The sequence below is a fragment of the Corythoichthys intestinalis genome, chromosome 1 (assembly GCF_030265065.1).
Source record: "Corythoichthys intestinalis isolate RoL2023-P3 chromosome 1, ASM3026506v1, whole genome shotgun sequence".
In the NCBI taxonomy this organism is placed as follows: domain Eukaryota; kingdom Metazoa; phylum Chordata; class Actinopteri; order Syngnathiformes; family Syngnathidae; genus Corythoichthys; species Corythoichthys intestinalis.
Window position 1 is genome coordinate 8,864,711 of NC_080395.1, and position 7,818 is coordinate 8,872,528.

A 7,818-nucleotide genomic window follows, 5' to 3' on the forward strand; every position below is an offset into this window, starting at 1 on the left:
ATAGGAACATTTATGAGCACGACAGTAATGTCGATATTTCACAAGACAAGCAGCAAAAGCAAAATGAACAGGAAAGACGGGGCGAGATGAGTAGGACAAAACCGGTAGTGTTCATGCGGGAAGTTCGTCTCGTGACAGTGACAGCTGTCAAGAACTCCAGTTTTTGTTTGCAGATCAAACTTATTCAAATATAATTTTGGAGATTGTTAGCATCCAGAGCTGTTGTGTGCTATGTAACATATACAGTGAAACACAACCGTTTGATTATTTTTCAGATACCCCGTGCACACAAAAATTCTGATGCTGTTTGCCTCAACCAAGACACCAAATAGACTCCGCCTCCTTAACCGAGACGCTGCTGTCTCACCCAATCACCTGGGTCACCAACCATCATATTTTTGTCACGTAAAAACGCTGTCCAGATTGATGATCATCCTGCTTGCGCTCTCAGATTTGTCGCCCTTATCAGATGTTACTTCCGAAGCGTTTGTGGCGGCGGGTAAGCGCTGTTTTACACTCAGACTCTTATTATCCAAAAGGTGCTAAATAAACGATAAATAAATAACGATAAATAAATGATGATGATGATTATGACAATGACAATAAATTCATAAATAAAAAAATTCATAAATAAACAAGTTACATCATAAACATTAATGTACAACATGAATACGACGTAAATAAATACTTGCCGTTGGCCAGTGAAGCAGGGCGTGCTTGCATTCATCGGCTGGCAACCATGGCATGTGACAAGCCACCCGATCTCGGCTGGTTTGTCCGCAGAGACCAGCTGACATCGGGCGGCTTGTCACACACCACTGTCGCCTGCCGATGAAGGCAAGCACTCCCTACTTGACTGGCTGACGGCAAGCATCGTCAGTAACAAAATGCAAGCCACCTACTTATTAAAACATGCCATGATACCAGTATTTGACATTATATAAAACACTTCTGCCTTCCTTGTCCGTCTAATGGTCCCTCAATTGTCGGACTTGTTTTGCCTATTCTTCGCGGTGAACAGGATCGTTTGGAAACCCAAAAAGGCTCACACCACTCTAATTGGAGTAGCAACAAAAGCCTGCAGCACATTGGGCTGGTGTGAGGCAAAAAATAAACAAATTAATTCATAAAAACAACTGAATCCGAAGTTCTTCTGCATACACTATAATGGCTGTATAGTGAAGATAATCTCATCCACTGACGCAGGGCTGGCCCAGGCCATTTGGGGGCCCTAAGCAAAATAATGCAAAGAGGCACATATTTTTGGCCCACCATTTTTTCACAGTGTACTGTGAAACCCATACATGCAATCCAACCCATACGTCCATATTTTGTATATTAATCAGATATTGTTGCACTGCATACTTCAAACTTCTCACCCCAAATGATTGTCAGTAGTTACAGTAGATAGCACCAAACCTTTTTCTAAAAGTGGAAAGAAAGATGTTAAGGAAGAATTTTTATTTTTTAAGCTTGTAATCAAGTATCAAAACTCACAAAAGTCAAATAAAGCAAACTGTAGTAAACAAAATAGAATAAAAATAAAACAATTGCCAGATTGGGGGCCCCCCAGTGGTCAGGGGCCCTAAGCAGCTGCATAGTCTGCGAATAGTCTGGGCCAGCCCTGCCCTGACGTCACATCCACCTTCTTCCTCAACCCGTGACTCCGGCCAGAAGTCACTCATTTTCATGGCGTGGGATTCAAAAAGTTGAATAAATATATCGATTGCTTCAACGTACATCCAAGCAGTCTATTCAATTCAGGAGCATAAAATACCACGTGTTATATGAAATAGAGTGTAAATGACACCAGAAAGCATGTTTAGTTTCTTTCCAAAAGATAAATTGTTCATCCTTCCACAAGATGACTCCGGAACACAATTTTTTTCCCATGTTGTTGCCATATGTGCTTGGCTACCCCTAATGGCGACTTACTGGTAGCAACAGTTAAGTGTTTTTGAACCAGTGTGCCGCGACACACCAGTCTGCCGTAAGAGATCGTCAGGTGTGCAAGAAATGATTCAGGATCGCTTTTTTTTTTTTTTTGGTTTTATGCAGGAGAGTTATTGCTCATGTCTATATTTAAAGAGCATACGACAGGACAAAAAAAAGTCTTAAATAGCATTATTATGTGAATTAGAATCATATTTTGAGACGTTTCGACTATAGACCCTACTCACCTACGTCACAAAATGACGTGTTGCTGTATCCGCCATATTGTCCGTATTTTTTAGACTTATTCTCATTGTTTTCAATTAGTCGTGCAAGTTATAGAGCAATTCATGGAAGCCCCGGTGTTATCTGACGCTGTAAACTCATTGGATGCGTTGCATAAAAGGCGTTATGTGGAAAAGCTTCAGTTTAACCATTCGCCAGATCCATATTTGATGCCTAAATCGATGTTTTTCGACCCGCTGTCTTCGCCGTCTTTGCCTGACATCTGCTAGCTACCCTGATATTTACAACTATCTTGTCCACACAAAATCAGCCTATTCTCACGAAAGTTTGAAAAACTTTAAGAGCTTGGAGGCTTATTAATACTTCATTGCTGGTTGGGTGAAACAGGTCCTCGTCCACGAAAATTCGGCAGGAATCTATCTTGTGCTCGGGAAAGTGAGTTACGAAATTTTCAATTCAAAATCTTTTGTTCTTGCTAACATCCACTGTCAAGTCTAATGCATTTCATGTCATTTGTCAATGGAGCTAGGGCTTTTAATGTTTATATGGTTTAGCGATAGCACTCTCACTACATACATGTATAATATGTAATAAATATGAAGTGCGATAGCACTACTCCAGATTGTCCCTAGTTGAATTTATTTTTTGGCTTTTGACCTCAATAGTGAAATTGTAAATTAATTGTATGACAACTGTCTGATTATCCCCTTATAATTATATATTTTCAGGTAGTTCATTCACAACGTCTGAGTGTATGTTGTCGGCGATTAGCCTAGCAATGATCTTAATTGTGGTTGTCAGCCCAAAACCCTCTAAATAAATATTAAATGCATCTTACCAGATATAAAATGACTACTACATAATCTGTGGTAGTCGTTTGGAGCCCAGTTTTCTCGTCGAATTGCAGCAGTCAATCTCGGTCTCCTCTCCGGGTCTCTCGGAATACGGTAAAACTTCAAGTCTCTCCGTCTATCTTCTCTGTTTTTGCAACCGACCGCAACACACGACTTCACCATTTCGATTATTAATGTTAACGAGCAGAAAAACACGCCATAATAGAAGGAATTTACGAAGCGCTAATGGATTAACATGACGAGTATACGGACAACATGGCGCAGAGGCGTGGCTGTGACGTCACGTGAGTAGGGTCTATATACAACAATTTAGCAAAGCGCAGATGACGACAAATTACTCTTTTAATCTGCCGGTTAGCCACGCCTACCATTATAGGGCTCTAGTGTCCCCAACAAGAGGATGACGTCAGCAGCGTCATGGTTACATCTGATTTCCAATTCAGCCCATTGAGGGGGAATTATTCAGAACAAAGAAAACGCGACGAGGAGAGCTGAAAAATGTCATTGTTTCAGTCTCTCTACTCCAATATTTTTACAGGATATTCTTTTTATCCAAGTATATTTCGCCAATAGCTAAATAAATGGCTTGAGAACGACCAGTCAGCCCCTTGAGGGGGAATTATTCAGAACGAGGAAAACACGACAAAGAGAGCTGCAAAATGTCATTGTTTCTGTCTCTCTACTTTAATATTTTTACAGGATATTCTTTTTATCCACGTTTTTTTCCCTAATTGCTAAATAAATGGCGTGAACAAAATTTATTGGATAATTTAAACTTTTTTAACAAATAAAAAACTGAAAAGTGGGGCGTGCAATATTATTCGGCCCCCTTGCGTTAATACTTTGTAGCGCCACCTTTTGCTCCAATTACAGCTGCAAGTCTCTTGGGTTATGTTTCTATCAGTTTTGCACATCGAGAGACTGACATTCTTGCCCATTCTTCCTTGCAAAACAGCTCGAGCTCAGTGAGGTTGGATGGAGAGTGTTTGTGAACAGCAGTCTTCAGCCCTTTCCACAGATTCTCGATTGGATTCAGGTCTGGACTTTGACTTGGCCATTCTAACACCTGGATACGTTTATTTTTTAACCATTCCATTGTAGATTTGGCTTTATGTTTTGGATCAATGTCCTGTTGGAAGATAAATCTCCGTCCCAGTCTCAGGTCTTGTGCAGATACCAACAGGTTTTCTTCCAGAATGTCCCTGTATTTGGCTGCATCCATCTTCCCGTCAATTTTAACCATCTTCCCTGTCCCTGCTGAAGAAAAGCAGGCCCAAACCATGATGCTGCCACCACCATGTTTGACAGTGGGGGTGGTGTGTTCAGGGTGATGAGCTGTGTTGCTTTTACGCCAAACATATCGTTTTGCATTGTGGCCAAAAAGTTCAATTATGGTTTCATCTGACCAGAGCACCTCCTTCCACATGTTTGGTGTGTCTCCCAGGTGGCTTGTGGCAAACTTTAAACGAGACTTTTTATGGATATCTTTGAGAAATGGCTTTCTTCTTGCCACTCTTCCATAAAGGCCAGATTTGTGCCGTGTATGACTGATTGTTGTCCTATGGACAGACTCTCCCACCTCAGCTGTAGATCTCTGCAGTTAATCAAGAGTGATCATGGGCCTCTTGGCTCCATCTCTGATCAGTTTTCTCCTTGTTTGAGAAGAAAGTTTGGAAGGACGGCCGGGTCTTGGTAGATTTGCAGTGGTCTGATGCTCCTTCCATTTCAATATGATGGCTTGCACAGTGTTCCTTGAGATGTTTAAAGCTTGGGAAATCTTTTTGTATCCAAATCCAGCTTTAAACTTCTCCACAACAGTATCTCGGACCTGCCTGGTGTGTTCCTTGGTTTTCATAATGCTCTCTGCACTTTAAACAGAACCCTGAGACTATCACAGAGCAGGTGCATTTATACGGAGACTTGATTACACACAGATGGATTCTATTTATCATCATCGGCCATTTAGGACAACATTGGATCATTCAGAGATCCTCACTGAACTTCTGGAGTGAGTTTGCTGCACTGAAAGTAAAGGGGCCGAATAATATTGCACGCCCCACTTGTCAGTTTTTTATTTGTTAAAAAAGTTTAAATTATCCAATAAATGTTGTTCCACTTCACGATTGTGTCCCACTTGTTGTTGATTCTTGACAAAAAAATTAAATTTCATATCTTTATGTTTGAAGCCTGAAATGTGGCGAAAGGTTGCAAGATTCAAGGGGGCCAAATACTTTTGCAAGGCACTGTATATGAAGAATAAAGCACAGATTTGGTGTCAAGAGTTGTTTTGATCTTTAATTTTCAATAACAGACAGTTCACACACGGTACATCATCACTGATTGAGAGTGCCTCGGTGCTTCTTATGATAACGTTAAAATCAAGGCTCCCAACGCAGTTTGGGAAGTTTCATAGACGCCAGAAATCTGCTATGGCTTCCCACTGGCTGGTTATAGGACACGGCAAACAAATCGGGCTGGAGGGCTTTGCAGACCTTGAACGCAATGCTCGACGCCAGTTTGAAGCCGCCAGAGCTAGCTCTCTCCACCTGAGTCTAAAAACTCTCTGTGCGGCATCAAAAGTCGGCCAGACCGCCTCGAAACCGTCTTCTGTGTCGCCTGCCCCTCAACATTTGTATGTTCAGTATTTATTCAGTGTTGATGAGCGGAATATTAACTTTCAAGACTTCCATCTTGCATTGTTTATTTTTTCTCCGTTAAACTAGACTAGCGAAGTCAACGAGCATGTCCCAAAACTGTACAAACATAACGCCACAACCCTCCAGTGGCTTGGCGGTGAATTACAGAGCAACGCGTTCCCTCACCACAGAACTATCGAATGTCGAATGACGCCGTAGTCGTTGCGCAGTCACTGCAACGCGGGAGTATAACTCAGGCTTAACACATTTTGAAATGAATGAAATATGACTAAGCGTTTACGTCCAAAAGACAGACGGAAATTAAAAGGGCCGCCAAAAACAATGGTATTGTTGTTAGAATTTATTGTAAGCACGATTCCCAGGAGTGAAAGTAGGCCAGAACGGTCCGGAACACCGTTCCGGGACAAAGTTAGTCGGCGGAACACTGCTTTGATCCGAAAAAATGACGGCAACTGTCAAACCTCTATGTTGGGAAAAAAAACACACAAAAAAACTGCCAGGCTGCCCCACACGCATCTCCAAGAAGAAAACAATCTACTATCGTCAGATTTACACACACAAATGTTAACAAGTTTAATAAAGTGCATGTGTAGCGTAATCTGTTTCATACAATATTTATTATTGATTTATTCCATGGAGTTCTTTCTGCCCAGCGTCTCTCGTCTCAGTGGGAGTCTGACGAGTTGCGTCGATGTGCGCAGCGACTCACCCTTCCTGGACTCCAGTTGAACGTTCAATTGGCTGACACACTGACATGTGATCAGCATGGATAGTTTGCTCTGATTGGTACAAATGCACGTTTCTGGGAGAGCAAAAAAAGGAGCTTGTGTGATTAAAAAAAGGTGCTGCATTGGAAAATTGATCAGATCTTTTAAGAGAAAGGAAAGAGGCTTATTTTATATGCTCTGATGGGAAGGATCAGAACATACAGTGCCTTGCAAAAGTATTCGGCCCCCTTGAACCTTGCAACCTTTCGCCACATTTCAGGCTTCAAACATAAAGATATAAAATTTTAATTTTTTGTCAAGAATCAACAACAAGTGGGACACAATCGTGAAGTGGAACAAAATTTATTGGATAATTTAAACTTTTTTAACAAATAAAAAACTGAAAAGTGGGGTGTGCAATATTATTCGGCCCCCTTGCGTTAATACTTTGTAGCGCCACCTTTTGCTCCAATTACAGCTGCAAGTCGCTTGGGGTATGTTTCTATCAGTTTTGCACATCGAGAGACTGACATTCTTGCCCATTCTTCCTTGCAAAACAGCTCGAGCTCAGTGAGGTTGGATGGAGAGTGTTTGTGAACAGCAGTCTTCAGCTCTTTCCACAGATTCTCGATTGGATTCAGGTCTGGACTTTGACTTGGCCATTCTAACACCTGGATACGTTTATTTTTTTAACCATTCCATTGTAGATTTGGCTTTATGTTTTGGATCATTGTCCTGTTGGAAGATAAATCTCCGTCCCAGTCTCAGGTCTTGTGCAGATACCAACAGGTTTTCTTCCAGAATGTTCCTGTATTTGGCTGCATCCATCTTCCCGTCAATTTTAACCATCTTCCCTGTCCCCGCTGAAGAAAAGCAGGCCCAAACCATGATGCTGCCACCACCATGTTTGACAGTGGGGATGGTGTGTTCAGGGTGATGAGCTGTGTTGCTTTTACGCCAAACATATCGTTTTGCATTGTGGGCAAAAAGTTCAATTTTGGTTTCATCTGACCAGAGCACCTTCTTCCACATGTTTGGTGTGTCTCCCAGGTGGCTTGTGGCAAACTTTCAACGAGACTTTTTATGGATGTCTTTGAGAAATGGCTTTCTTCTTGCCACTCTTCCATAAAGGCCAGATTTGTGCAGTGTACGACTGATTGTTGTCCTATGGACAGACTCTCCCACCTCAGCTGTAGATGTCTGCAGTTCATCCAGAGTGATCATGGGCCTCTTGGCTGCATCTCTGATCAGTTTTCTCCTTGTTTGAGAAGAAAGTTTGGAAGGACGGCCGGGTCTTGGTAGATTTGCAGTGGTCTGATGCTCCTTCCATTTCAATATGATGGCTTGCACAGTGCTCCTTGAGATGTTTAAAGCTTGGGAAATCTTTTTGTATCCAAAACTTCTCCACAACAGTACAACCAG